This window comes from Schistocerca piceifrons, chromosome 5, assembly GCF_021461385.2.
Source record: "Schistocerca piceifrons isolate TAMUIC-IGC-003096 chromosome 5, iqSchPice1.1, whole genome shotgun sequence".
NCBI classification, from domain to species: Eukaryota; Metazoa; Arthropoda; class Insecta; order Orthoptera; family Acrididae; genus Schistocerca; species Schistocerca piceifrons.
Window position 1 is genome coordinate 243592542 of NC_060142.1, and position 15660 is coordinate 243608201.

Sequence of the window (15660 nt, forward strand, 5' to 3'; positions counted from 1 at the left end):
CTTAATGTTGTTACACACATTGAACAATGACACTTTTAAAGTAGAGACTTTTCAAAGTAACTTGGAGCTTTTCATATACTCAACATAAAATAAAATGGGTAAATATGAGTCTTTCACAAACAGGATACCCGGAGATAAATACTTTGAGGAAAGGACATGGCTTGGTTAATTGAATAGGAAAATTTCATGGTTCAAATACCAGTCTTTGCAACACTTGGATTATTATTGCAAAATTGAACACACACAAACACACTGGTTCATACTGACATGCAGTTCCAACCTCCTGAAGTTATTGGAGTAGTGGCGCTGTAGCGGTGGTGAGCACGTGGCAGCCACCTGGTCTCTCATCTGGTGTATTATTGCTCTATTTCATTTCTTCTTGGCGACGTAAATATTAATTTTACAGCCATTCCCAATACGAGAATACCCTTTTACAGCCACAATTACACCATCTTAGATGAGGATACCGAACGCCTCACTCGGCATATGTGGTGTTGACTCCACAACTGCTAGCCACTGACTGAATGTGCTCTCTCGTTTCCCGTTCAGCCTGGCCACCACTTCCACCTTTTCAAATGGTTCAAATGACTCTGAGCACTATGGGACTTAACATGTGAGGTCATAAGTCCACTAGAACTCAGAACTACTTAAACCTATCTAACCTAAGGACATCACACACATCTATGCCTGAGGAAGGATTCGAACCTGCGACCGAAGCCCACCTTTCCTTTGCGCACCAAACCACATACGTAGCGGAGGGGAATCACTATGACTTCTATTTTATACAAGATCCCTAAGTATGAACCAGTGTTTTCATAGCAGTTTCTCATACAATAACAAACATATTTAATAAAATTCCATTATTTAACACACTACTACGTTAAATAACTTATACATCGTCTCCCTCCAATATCGAAAGAACTTAACTAGTAACGGGTAAACACTTCTTAAATAAAGTTGCACTGTCCTGATTGCTCACAATCGATTCTGGGGTTACAAACTGACTGACTGAATCACAGTATTGTCCTAAGTTCTGTGGAACTGATGGTGCAGCCATTTCCGACTGGGGAGAAATCAGTCACATAAGGGGTCCCCAAAGTCTCATTCTTATGCCCACTATTGCTCCTCAACTACCTAAACCGTCTTCTATCTAATGGTACAAGAAGTATATATATATATATATATATATATATATATATATATATATATATATATATATATATATATATATATATATCTGTTGGTAGAGCATTTGCACGTGAAAGGCAAAGGTCCCGAGTTCGACTCTCGGTCCGGCAAACAGTCTTTAATCTGCCAGGAAGTTTCATATCAGCGCAAACTCCGCTGCAGAGTGAAAGTACCATTCTGGAAATATTCTACATAGTCATTACCGCGCTGTTTCATACTGAAATGTTGGTGTGATCAATTTTTCACCAATACCAAATTTGAAATGAAATTGTGAGCTCACACCAATTCGATGCTATCGTCTTATTCGATGCTATCGTCTTACATGTTTACAGGATTTTTGTTTTATAGCTTAACAGGGGCCAGGCCTTTGTACTCATTATAGTTATGTTCTTATTAACGCCCTGTCTTGCATCCTCCAAGAGATGTGTTGGTTGGGAACCTACTTTGCCTTTCACACTCCAGAGGCCATCAGTGTTTCATTCTTGTGCCTTATTGTGTGTGGATAGTGCTTGGGACATGTTCGTTAGTGTTACAGATACTGAAACTTTTATTATCATTTTCTGACTCCTCGTGACAACCTCTAGACAACTCTTTTAATTTCCTTAATGATTTTCCTGTGAAAAAAACAGGTTCTAAGTCACCATAAGTTCTTTGAAATCTTCACATACAGTGACATTATCATCTAATATCTGACGCCTCCAGCCAACCCTTGTTCCACTAACTGTTTCGTAATCTTTTCTGACCAAGCTTTTGGAATCCATGTCTGCTTTCATCGACAAAAGGAACGTGGAGAAAGTTTCCACATCGATCAAACTTTCAATCCACAAACTAAACTCCTCCCGAACAGGCCATGAACACCCAACGGTACTGACCGGCTGCCATGTCATCCTGAGACCATAGGCGTCACGGGATGCAGATATGGAGGGGCATGTGGTCAGCACACCGCTCTCCCGGCCCTATGTCAGTTCCCGAGACTGAAGCCACTACTTCTCAATCAAGTAGCTGTTCCGTTTGCCTTACTAGGGCTGAGTGCACCCCGCTTGCCAACAGCATTCTACAGATCGGTGGTCACCCACCCGAGTGCTAGCCCAGCCCGACAGCGCTTAACTTCGGTGATCTGACGGGAATCGGTTTTACCGCTGCGGCAAGGCCGTTAGAAAATCATCCAGAGGTTGGCCGGCACGCTGAAACTCGAGACTAATGCGCCGGGCGGATTCATGCCGAGGACCGGCACGCCTTCTCGCTCGGGAAGCAGCGCGGTAGACGGCGCGGCTAGCCGGGTGGGCTTTCAATCCACAATCAACATGGCATTACGGCATCCCGTCAGACTTATATAAATGCTTCTTCCGACGATTTCTTTCCTAACGCTACATCGTACCTATGCTATCCATTACATCTTTCTTCAGCTTACCAATATCTTAATAACCTTTCTCCATCCCACATTCATTTGTTTGGCTACTTCGTATGTTCTTGCATTCTCCAAAACTTGGTTAAATATCCGTGAAATCATTTGAAAGATGCCCAAATACCAAAGGCAGGGGCTACGAGAGAGGCGTAGTGCATCACGCAGAGGTTCAATATTGAAATTCTGCGAAGGCATATTCCATGAAGAGTCGGACAGCATATCACTTGGTCCCACATATGCTACGCGAAATGATCACAGCGCGACAGTCCGACAAATCTGAGCTAATACCGACAGTTATCGATAGTAATTCTGTCAGCACATCCTCACGTTAGGTTATGGGGGAAAAGATTATGCTGCAGAACCATTCTCCGCCACTAACCGTAAGGTAGCTTGCTTAGTATAAGTGCAAATGTAGACGTGGATTAGCTGGTATCAGCTGCAACGTGTAATTGGCGGTAGAGTGATGACGGAGTCTGTCAATCAAACATCCCACAAAAGTTTGTCAGATATTGCTAAAAAACACGCAGTTATGTTGCTCATAAACAGAAGTGTGGTTCTGGTATGGACCAAAAGATTTTTAAACCAGACTCCGGAGGAACAGCAACACTCCAAGAGAACAATAGGTATTTCTGCTATCGGTTTAGGGTTAGAACCACAAAAGACGGCGACCGAGAATAGGCTTCTTCCGCGCACCTGACGTCACGCATACTCTGACAGCAAACGACCGTTCCGCAGTTTGATGAGCGGTATGGTGTGAAGGTCGTAGTCAGTACGAGCACTGAACATGATGGTAGCAAGCTATTTCGTGAATTTTTATTTAATTATTTGCCGTTACAGCGGCTGAAGGTGATGCTACATAAGAGGCAAAGTGTACATAAGCAAGGGAGCGAAATAATTTGCAGGATTCAAGATGTATCCTACGCTGCAGTCTCACTTTTGTAGCTTAGGGTCCATAGATTCAAAGAGCAAGCACAAAATTGGTATGATGACTGACAGAGTCGCTTTAGACCGTTAGGTAATCCATCGATGGTGGTAAGAATCTACCACTATCGCTGTTTCGAGTTATAGTCCTTGTCATTATCGTTCAGGTGAAGCCATATCTGGTACCCTCAATGCAACACGACCTTACAATATGTCTCTCAAGCTCATCGCAGAATACTCCGTGGTCTAGAGGTAGTCGGCACGGTATCTCAGCATATAACTGCCCTCTGCAGTAAAAAATTCTGAGTAAACGGCTCAACACTGAACTTGAAGGGGTGCCATGGGATATCCGCACCGAACAAATGCAACGGACAATATCGAACAAAGAAAGGGGGAGGTAGCGTCTTCAAATCATAATCAAAAGTCTTAAGTCCAGGGTTCGAATACCGCAGCTACTTAAATTTTGATTAATAATCAACATTGGCTGCTGAAGACTTCCGGCATAAGAAGTCAACCTTATTCTGCCAACGCAATTGTAAAAGAGGGCGGTGGAGCGGACAGATGTTCAGGGCACTTGTCCTAGGAGTGGGAAACTGCACCTAAAGACGGAAGAATCGGCAGAGATCAGGGGCATGTGGATGCAGTAAGTAATGGAAACCACTGCGTTAAAGACATATAATGTGTATCCACAGGACATGTGGCCTGTAATTGAAGAAGCGTCATTATGACCTGTCCATTGGCAAAAGATTCCGGAATAGTCGCCCATTCGGATCTCCGGGAGGGGACAGCTAAGGTGGAGGTTACGATGAGAAAAAGAATAAATAATCAACGAAACGATTACGTTCTACGAGTCGGGGCGTGGAATGTCAGGACCTTGAACGTTGTAGGGAAACCAGAAAATCTGAAAAGGGAAATTCAAAGGCTCAATTTAGATATAGTAGGTGTCAGTGAAGTGAAGTGGGATGGAAACAATGATTTCGGGTCAGCAGCAGGGGCGTGGAATGTCAGGACCTTGAACGTTGTAGGGAAACCAGAAAATCTGAAAAGGGAAATTCAAAGGCTCAATTTAGATATAGTAGGTGTCAGTGAAGTGAAGTGGAATGGAAACAAGGATTTCGGGTCAGCAGCAGAAAATGGTATAACGGGAGTAGGATTCGTTATGAATAGGAAGGTAAGGCAGAGAGTATGTTACTGTGAATAGTTCAGTGAAACAGTTGTTCTTATCAGAATCGACAGAAAAATCAACACCGACAGCGATAGTCAGCTATACATGCCGAAATCGCAAGCTGAAGAAGAAGACATAGAGAAACTGTATGAGGAAATTGAAAGGGTAGTACAATATGCAAAGTGGGGTGAAAATCTAATAGTCTTGGGGAACTGGAGTGCAGTTGTAAGGGAAGGATTAGAAGGAAACCTTACAGGAAAGTATGGGCTTGGAACAAGAAATGAGAGAGGAGAAAAACTAATTGACTTCTGTCACAAGTTTCAGTTAGTAATATCGAATACTCTGTTCAAGAATCACGAGAGGAGGAGGTGTACTTGGAAAAGGCCGGGTGATACGGGAAGATTTCACTTAGATTACATCATGGTGAGACAGAGATTCCGAAATAAGATACTGGATTGTAAGGCGTACCTAGGAGCAGATGACTCAGATCACAATATAGTAGTGATGAAGAGTAGGTTGAAGTTTAAGACGTTAGTCAGGAAGAATGAATACGCAGAGAAGTGGAATACGGAAGTACTAGGGAGTGAAGAGGTACGGTTGAAGTTCTCTAAGGCTATGATATAGTAATGAGGAATAGCTCAGTAGGCAGTACAGCTGAAGAGGATTGGACATCTCTAAAATGGGCCATCGCAGAAGTTGGGAAAGAAAACATATGCACAAAGAGTTTAAATGCGAAGAAACCATGGGTAACAGAAGATATACTTCAATTGATCCATGAAAGGAAGTACTTAAAGGTTCCGAGAAACTCAGTATTACAGAAATACAAGTCTTTGAGGAATGAAATAAACAGGAAGCGCAGGGAAGAAAAGATGAAATGGCATCAGGAATAATGTGAAGACATCGAAAAAGAAATGCTTGTCGGAAGAACAGTCTCAGCATACAGGAAAATCGAAACAACCTTCGTTGACATTAAAAGCAAAAGTGATAACATTAAGAGTACTACGTCAATTCTACTGCTGGATGCAGAGGAGAGAGCGGATAGGTGGAAACAATACATTGAAAGCCTCTATGAGGTGGAAGATTTGTCTGGTGTGATAGAAGAAGAAGCAAGAGTCGATTTAGAAGAGATAGGGGACCAAGTATTACAAACAAAATTTAAAAGAGCTTTGGAGGATTTAAGATCAAATAAGCAGAAGGGATAGATAAAATTCCATCATAGCTTCAAAAATCATTGGGAGATGTGGAAACAAAACAGCTATTCACGTTGGTGTGTAGAATGTATAAGTCTAGCGACATGCCATCTGACTTTCGGAAAAGTATCATCCACACAGTTCCGAAGACGGCAAGAGCTGACAAGTGCGAGAATAATCGCACAATCAGCTGGCCAAGAGTAGTCTACTAATATCAAATGTCGGCCTTAATTTGAGGAAGAAATTTCTGAGAAAGTACGTCTGGAGTACAGCATTGTATTGCAGTGAAACGTGGACTGTGGGAAAACCGGAACAGAAGAAACTCGAAGCATTTGAGATGTGGTGCTACAGAAGAATTTTGAAAATTATTTGCAATGTTAAGGTCAGGAATGAGCAGGTTCTCCGCAGAATCGAAGAGGAAAGGAACATGTGAAAAACACTGATAAGGAGAAGGGACAGGATGATAGGACATCTGTTAAGACATGAGGGAATGACTTCCATGGTACTAGAGGGAGCTGTAGACGACAAAAACTGTAGAGGAAGACAGAGATTGGGATATATCGAGCTAATAATTGAGGATGTAGGTTGTAAGTGTTACTCTGAGACGAAGAGGTTAGCACAGGAGAGGAATTCATGGCGGGCCGCATCAAAGCTGTCAGAAGACTGATAACAAAAGAAAAGCTCAGAATATTATTTAAGACTTTTATTTATGGATTATCCAAATATCTTGGCACTATCCGCGGACTGTGACCTCGTATTCGATGTCTCTGAAGTTGGTACTATATGTTCTCCCGGTCACTGTAATTGAATGGTATATAGTCTTAGTGGTTTATTAGTATGTGCTCTTATATCATAATATATCTAATTTATTTAAGTTTTTCACATAACTCTTACCTTTGTAGTAGCCGTCTCCAGTTCAGTATTTCTAAGCGTACCATTAATCGTCTCAACTGAGATTAAACGGAGAGTTTGATCTTAACACCTCCCTGTCAGCTGGTAATAATTTCTGATGCTTGGGTCCCAGTAAAGATCGGAAACTAAATCAGCATACTCGCACTTTTAACAGAATTAATTTGAAGAAAGAGATGAGAATTTAATAATATGCCAAAGTGCATACTCTAGTTTACATAGGTTTCATTTGCTCGAATACCCACTGGTGTTAGCATGGCTTTGTCAAACTTAAATTGTGTATCTCATGTGTCTCTGTGCTTCAATGTTGTCCTAATTATTTCTCATACGTAATTAAAACATTCAACTCAGCGATTAATGTCTGTTCTATTTTGATATAACAAATAGCACCCTACGAAGTTAAAATGAGACACATTATCTATGATTTAGAGTACTTCGATAAATTTGTACCTAAGAACCTAAAAGGCTATTTTTCCATTATAGCGATTCCTTAGTTCTTTGTAGTTTTCTTTTGTTTTCGTTTTAGAAACGAACAAATTCATATTGCTGTCTTGCAGAGTTTAGACATCCCCCACAACCTTTGCTCCATTGTGAACATGTCTTGCATTTCTGTAAAAGGATATTAAATGGTGACGGGTTACAAAGAGCAGATATTACGACTGCAGATACTGAAACGTGTGGATTCCCTCGGTAACGCGCACAGCTTTCCATGGCGCAATGCAGTCTCGTCGCCCGGCATGAATAACGACTTTTGAAACTCTCCGTTCCGTCGCGGATCGGATTCCCAGCATGTCCGTTCCATATCTCATCCCCTAATGCTACATTTTAAGACGACACGGAGAGCTGTCCGCTCAAATCCCATTTCACAAAAGGAATTAAATAAAAATTTCCGCCACAAATTACGCTTAATTTATAGCAACTTAAAAATGGAATCACTGCACCACTTAAGCTCCGCCCGTGATTTTAATATGACATTTTCGTAAAACGAACGATAATAACAGTTCATGTATTGTAATCCTCAACAACAAATCCATTATTCTAGCGCTGGCTATTAAGAAACAGTGCTTTGCGGAATGCTTTGAGATGAAAGAAACTGCCTTCACTAAAAACCAAATTTATCTATGTATCTCGTGAACATACAAAGTTCTAAGAATTTATTTTCGAGACAGAACACATCACAAAGCTGTCCTAATGGCCTAGTTTGAAACTCTTTCTGTAATTCCATCTTGTATAAATGGAAGAAATTGTTGCTGGTCAAAGACTGGTAGAACGTATGTAGCGGTAGTCGTAGTTTTATAAATTATTCCTTTGGACTACCAGTTTCGATGCCTTGTTGGCACCATCTTAATGCACCTATATAAATCGTCACAATCAAGGTTAAAATAGGAAAAAAAATTATATGTAACATCAGCTATCATTAATTTAAAGTGATCGAGGTGACGCAGTGATTAGCATACTGTACTCGCATTCGGGAGGACGACAGTTAAAACCCACGTCCTGCCAACCTGATTTAGGTTTTCCTTGATTTTCCTATATGCCTTCAGGGGAACACCTAGAGGGTTCCTTTGGAAGGTCACGGTCGACTTCCTTCTCCATCCTCCCCTAATCCGATGCGACCATTGACCTCCCTGTTTGGTCCCCTCCTCTCCAGATCAACGAGCCAACCACTATTTAAAATAAATTAACCATTTATTCACATTAGTAAAGAGTATAAGAATGTATTGATTAAAAGCAGTCTTGGTTGCAATTTTAGTTTTTTATTTTTCAACGACGCGTTTCGTCTTATTTAGGCATCTTCAAGTTATCTTAGTTTGATATTTCTTAAAAGAATCCTTTCGTCAGTGTAGCCAAAGGGCATCGTCAAAAATATCAGTCCAACATCGCCTTCGTTAAACTCAGTAAAACTTTTCTAGATGGACGCGAATGATACCAAGATCTGCACAACGCGTTCCCGTTCACAGGAGCGAGTAACAGAATAAGATGGGGGCTCAGGTAGTAGTTTTACTGAGTTTAACGAAGACGATGTTGGCCTGATATTTTTGACGATGCCCTTTGCCTACACTGACTTATGGATTCTTTTAAGAAATACCAAATTAAGATCATAAAATGCATTGAGAAACTAAAAAAAGCTGAAGAAACACCTGTCAGACTGCTATGCTGCATGAACACATAAATAAAAGTAAGACATTTTAGTAAAATGGTAACTATTGCCATCGTGATAGTTATCGCCGTAACTACCGTGCACTATGACTGACAGATATTTCCTCAATTTTGTTTAAATTCCCTGCGGTTATTATGATTTTAGTGTTCATGTCGTTAATGTGTTACTGCATTTCATATTTTAATAACCTCTTCTGGCTCTCAACCTTCTTTCCCATTGCGTTATACGTTCTCATAGTTAATATTTATGTAGATTTTTGACCGACTGGCAGGAGATTTTCTGCAAGTAGCCTTTTTATTGGTTTCTAGGGTTTGAGTTGTCTTCATTAGATACTAACTGCTCTGCGACATGATTGATGGTTCTATTTAAACACGTTTTCAGTGGGCTCCTTCTTCTTTCATCTTTCGTATTTGCTTAGCGTTTCTACAATTAGGCAGATATTGGTTCACATCCTACCTTCTTTTATATTATTCAGTCTTTCTTGGCCCTTTGTTCGTACATTCATATTTTGTTGAGGATTTGCTCTTATTATTCTGACAAATCATTTTCCTTCATAAACTATTTTACTGTTTGCTATTACAGTCTATAACGGCTAACGACATTTTACTGCAGTATTTCTCATATTACACTACATAGCGATAGCTACAGTACTGGTTGCCTGAGTTTTAGAGTTCTCTCGCTCTATACTTCTACGGCAGCACCCACAACCCGAGAGTTTACTTTGTTGATGACTTCCTGTTTTATTTTCTTGTGCTTTATTTCTTTCACCTATATATTTAAAATGTGGTGTTTTCGTCGATATGACGTACGTGTAATAGAACATGTGGATCACAGCAACATACTACGAAAAAGTCAAATACTTTCTCGATCTTAGGCTCTTACTTTACCTAAATTCTTGGTTCATTTCGGGCTTTCTATTCTTTTTGACGGTTGTTGAATTTTTTCACAGTACGATTACACTACTATTGTTGGTTTGCTCTGAGCCGTTATCATATTAACGCATTCATTATTTCGAGTACTTATTTTTCATTATTTATGTTCTGAGACGGGTTCTCTGCCTTAAAGACGTTTCGTTACAGCAACACGACGGTTTGTGATACCAATGTTTCTACACATTGACCCAGCATATTTTTTCCTTGAAGCCTTTTCTTGTTAGTACATTATCAGAACATTTACTTCCTTTTCGTAATTTTATGTTAGCAGTGTATTTTATGTGGATTTTATTAATACAGATGATGGGTTCAGGACACTTTTGTGACCTATATCTGTATTCAGGCACTTCAGTTTACCATTTTGCAGCGTTTTTCTCCCTTCTTATATTGCTACGATGAGTATATGTGGTTCATTTGTATCAAATAACGAAAGCTGATGTTTCATATCTGATTTGTTTTCTATTTTCAGCTTGAGTGTGTCGATTTATAAAAGGTCATGAAGATGATGGCAGTGAGGTATCGAGATTGGTAGTTCATTGAAATCATTTATAACATTTTGGCTCTCAGTATTTCTTTTCTTCAATACTTTACTTGGTTGGACTATCCTGAGGAAAATGTCTTTCAAAAAAGTGAGGTATAAAGTAGTGACCTAAACAGTACTCACTAAAGAGCTGACGTATTAGCGGGAATACGGGAAAGTGCGGCGCGTTTTATGTCCAGATATAGCCTGGTGTACACTGGTTTACTGGTGAATTCGGTTACAGGAAATAACATGGAGGCTTTATTTAATTTGCAAGGTCGATCAAGACAATCTGATAATAAGATGAAGGCAGGGTAGGGAAGTCATATTCGATCAAATTCTTTCGAATAGTCGTAAGTCAAAAGTCATTATCGAGGTACGGCCATAAAAGAACAGCCAACAAGCGACTAGAACGGAAGTTTGTCCGGTACGTGAATGTGTTATGATGTCTCTAGTAACGCGATTGTTTCCCTCATGCTGCTTCTTGCCATTAATTTTCATTTAGACTCACAGAACATTAACCAATTTTAAAATGTTCAGCCTATAGGTTTTATAATTAATAACATTAAACCTTAAAACACAAAAGGCCGGCTGTCCTATTACAGTCTTCTCGTCACAGTACAGCTTATTATCGTCACAAATTTAACGGAGTTACGGAGCTTTTAGCGTAGTTGATTGAATAATCATCTATTTCCCGTAAACTTCACAGAAAATTCACATCTAATGGAGACTGGCATGGACGGCAATTTAAAGTTCGCCAACATCTGGGCCCATTATTTTCAGCTAACTTAATTAGTTTACTCCAGCAATAGATGTATTCGCTGGGACAAGTTACTTCGAATGCACGTAGTTCGGCACGCTCGACGCTGGTGGACAGTCGCTTTACGGCCGTAGTTCCATAGCGCTGAATGACCAACCTATGGTTTTTTGGAAAAAAATTTGCTCTTTTTGACGACCCATACCCAGTATTGATCTCATTAACAGCTTGGTTTTGCCACACTGTATAGTCAAGCCCTTAGAAGCAGATAGTGTCGATGTTTCCCTTTGTGGCTTATTTGTGTTCTTACTTCTTTTCGTTAATTTGAAATATCCAGGTAATTTTGCAAAGAAGAAAGAACATTCTAGTTGTGGAAACTGTTGATTTCAGGGAATATTGTAGCTTACACCAAGAGTAGGCCTAACCTATAATATTAATTAGTCTCCCAGTTTCTGACAGTAATTCAGACCCCTTCATATCCAAACTTTTGAATGTTTTGAAACTTTTAAATTTAATTACTTCTGTTTCTAAATTTATAATCTTCTTGCATTTTTTTGATTTTTCCACCAACGTCATTTTACACGTTTAAATTTTCCGTCAGTGACATCTTGACGGCGTCATGTGCTGAAAAGTATTTCCTTTTCGTGGTGACAACCGGTGAGGCTCCTCTCAGGTGCTAATCGAGTGCATTTGGTCCAGAATTCCCATTACATACCTACTCATAGGGATAATTGGAGAAATGGCAGTTGTCTGTAGGATAACTTCCCGCTGCTTCAGTAATCGTAAGGAAAAGGGAGTAGCAGGAGAAAAAACTACGGTAATATCCAGGTATCATAGTTCGGTTTATTTGTGGGTCAAGAACAGATAGAGGTGCTGGGACCGAGGTATACAGGATACAGCTGTGACTGGAAAGCGTAGTCTCTCGATTGAAGCAGGCTGTGTTTTCCAGGTGGAGATATTCACTATCAGAGTTGGTGCAGAGGAGAATTTACATAGGCGTTACAAGGGTCGCAGCATCTGTATTCATTCAGACAGCGAAGCAGCTAAGGAATCTCTATCAGCCCCTGCAAAAAGACAAAAGATTGTCGTACAATGTCATGAAACCTTTGTGAGGCTCGAGTGAAGAAACAGGATAAACTTGTTGTGGGTTGTGGTCACTCAGGAATTAGTGTCAATAAACAGATAGGCCGTAAGAGCAGGGCGTTGAATCAGTTTGTTGAGCAGCAACCTGTCTTAGCCACCACTTAGGCGATGTTGCAACCTAAACCATGTAGGTGGATCGGAAGGCAGTACAGATAATTCGACTAAAGCCCAAAAACGAAAACAAGGTAAGCTAACGATGTCGAAACCATGATCTAACAAAAGTTCCGTAATCCTGGTCTTCAAGAGGTGAAAGATAAAACTCACGGTAGGTCTAATGACTAGCAATGTGAACTTCAAGAAACAGTGGCACGTAATAGGAAAAAGAGAAAAAATCCCTTAACTGGATACTATGTGCTGTGGGATATGATACTGCTCCATATTTAATCTTCCAAAGCGAAGCACAGGAGGCCAAAAGACACAAAATATTAGGACAATTATTTCCTGAAGAAATTTTGGCTAATGGAGATCTAGTGAAGAGACTTCTACTACTCTTTAAGGATATTGGTCAACTTTCTAGAAAGGCATAGTTTAAGTGTGAACAACAAGGCTTAGGACCAGTGTTGTTTTGTCTCCCTGGTTAAATCAGCCAAATCGGTAGAGAAGTATATAGCCCTTTTTCTAAAGTCCTCTGACCTGTTCATTAATCTAACTTGGTAAGGACTCTGACTGTTAACAGTATCAGTCCTAATATATTTCTCTCTCTGACTGTCTTCATGGCGGATGGGTTTACATTTAATTCAGATTCTTATGGTAAATATGGCTGTAGGTAGGTAGGTAGTTAGTGTTTAACGTCCCGTCGAGAACGAGGTCATTAGAGACGGAGCGGAAGCTCGGGTTAGGGAAGGATTGGGAAGGAAATCGGCCGTGCCCTTTCAAAGGAACCATCGCGGCATTTGCCTGAAACGATTTAGGGAAATCACGGAAAACCTAAATCAGGATGGTTGGAGACGGGATTGAACCGTCGTCCTCCCGAATGCGAGTCCAGTGTGCTAACCACTGCGCCACCTCGCTCGGTAAATATGGCTGTAGCGTCTCCTTTCACCACTGGGTGATTTCGTTTCAAATCATACAGGTCATGTCAACTCGTGGTCATGAACTTCTCTGAAAAAATATAAATTAGGCGTCTATATCCTAAGTGTTAAGAAATAAAGTATTTTCGTTTTATCTTAATTTTTGTAAATGGTACGGCCCTTTCAAATATATATATTTTGTAAATAGCTCTTAAAACAATAGAGAACAAAATGTATAACTAATAAACCAAAAGCACTTGGGACCTAGGAAAGGTTTTGTGTAAAGCTCTCTCTTACTGTGTTGAAATATAGTTAACACCCGCACATTCATGGGCTTCCTTAAACTTACAAATTTAAATTGAAATACGAAATTTAAGTTGATATTTCCACTTTTAAAAGTATTCTTACTACTTTGAAAGACACAGAACGCTATCCTTTCTGTCATATTACCAGATACTACTGATGTAATTGTGAGTAGTATTTCTCTGATCCAACTATCTGTATTATGTAAATATTTATTACTAAACGTGTAAGAAAAGGACATTTTTACACGTTTCTACGAATTATTGACTCGAAAAACCCCATCCAAGAACTTCTGAGAACTGCGCAAAATATTGTTTGATAAATACGTTAGTAGTTAGTGCAAACACAGTCAATAATATTTTTCTTTGTAGAGTGTTAAAAATTTTTCAACATTCTGCATATTTCGCATCAATGAATTTCTAGTGTAAACTGTGCATGTTGGCAATACTGATTGCAGCGCTCTTCGAGTTTATAACAAACGATTGAGAACTTGCATGTAAACCATTCTGAATCGAGTTTTGTATCTGGCTTGAATTTTTTTTTTGTTAGTTGCATTCACTGAGGAAATACGGTAGAGTGTGGATTATGAAGAAAGACACAACAATGTGGTATTGTAGGAAATGAAAAAAAAGACTTCGCAGTTGTTAGAAATCTGTCAGAGGTTTTGCAAAAATTTCTTGGTCCTCAAGTAATGGTATTAGCATCACATCCATTGTGCAGAAATTACTACATTCACTATAAGAAGAAATTTACCGAGAACCCACCTGAACGATTACCGTTACTCGAGTGTGAAACTGAAGAAGATGGTGCAGATGTTTATATTCCTGGTTGTGAATTTGTTGATGCGTTAAATGTTAGCATTTCTGCTATCCCCTACCATATCCCACCTTTGACGTACAGGAAACGTAAGAAGCACAAAAAGAAAACAGAATGTAAAAACACAAGTGGAAGAAACTGAAACGAGTTTTGCACAAGCAACATCTTCAAAACTTTGTGAAGTGTATAATGTAGATGCGCTTGATGCGGAACCTGAAGATAATGATTTGTGAACGAAATGTGATTTGTGGTTTCAAAACCAAAATACTGCTATCTCAGCAGCCACTTATACTGAGGAGATAGAGTTACTAACACTGATACCAGGTAGCTACTTTAAGCAGCAGATATAGAAATACCTACTAATTTCCTCATATTATTTGATTTCAAAAGCGCGTAAAATAAAGAATGAGGGAGGTATTTGATCATGCCTAGATTCCTATTGTGGGCATCACGCTTACTGTTGCTCTGTTATATTACCTAAGTCATGACAAAGATTACAGCGGGCAAAGTACTGAGCAGGCTGAAGGAAGTATGTACATGTATTTACTGCACCATTTTGAAACTGGTTTGTTTCACTATAAGCAGCGTCACAAGAAAGAAGTACACAGAGATTGACCTGACGCTTTCGATTATGTCAAGAGCTGCAAGGTAAACGTTAGTTGCAGGAGTGTGCAATGTATGCTGGTGCTGAAGTGATGACTGTTGAAGCATTAAGTATTCACGATACTGACAATAACGTAACCTATGCATTGTGGGAGGGAGGAGAGAGGGTGAATGAGACAGTAGAGCCAGAGATGTCTGTTACAGAGGTTAGGCACTAGATAATGAAAGGAGTAGCTCACCATTATATTCGGAGGATCAGTGACAGCCTAAGCAGAAGTAAAATCAGCAACACCCCAGATTACTGACACATTAGTTCTTCATTTCGGCTTTGCTGAGGATAGGTCTGTTACTTTGAAGAACGAAACTCACTGTTATCAGTGGTACACATCACAGGTATCAATATTCATATGTGTTGCTCACTTCCTTGGAACAGCACATTTATTTCATACAGTGAGTGATGATCTCATTCATGACAGTGCACATGCATGCTACATTGCCAGCTTGATAATTGATGACATTTCATCTAGAGGCCACGCATTTCCTAAAGATGTGCATGTGACCGATGGTGCAACATCTCATTTTAAGAACAGATTTCGGCTTTATGTGGTTCGGCAACGCTACAGTACAGGTATTAAGA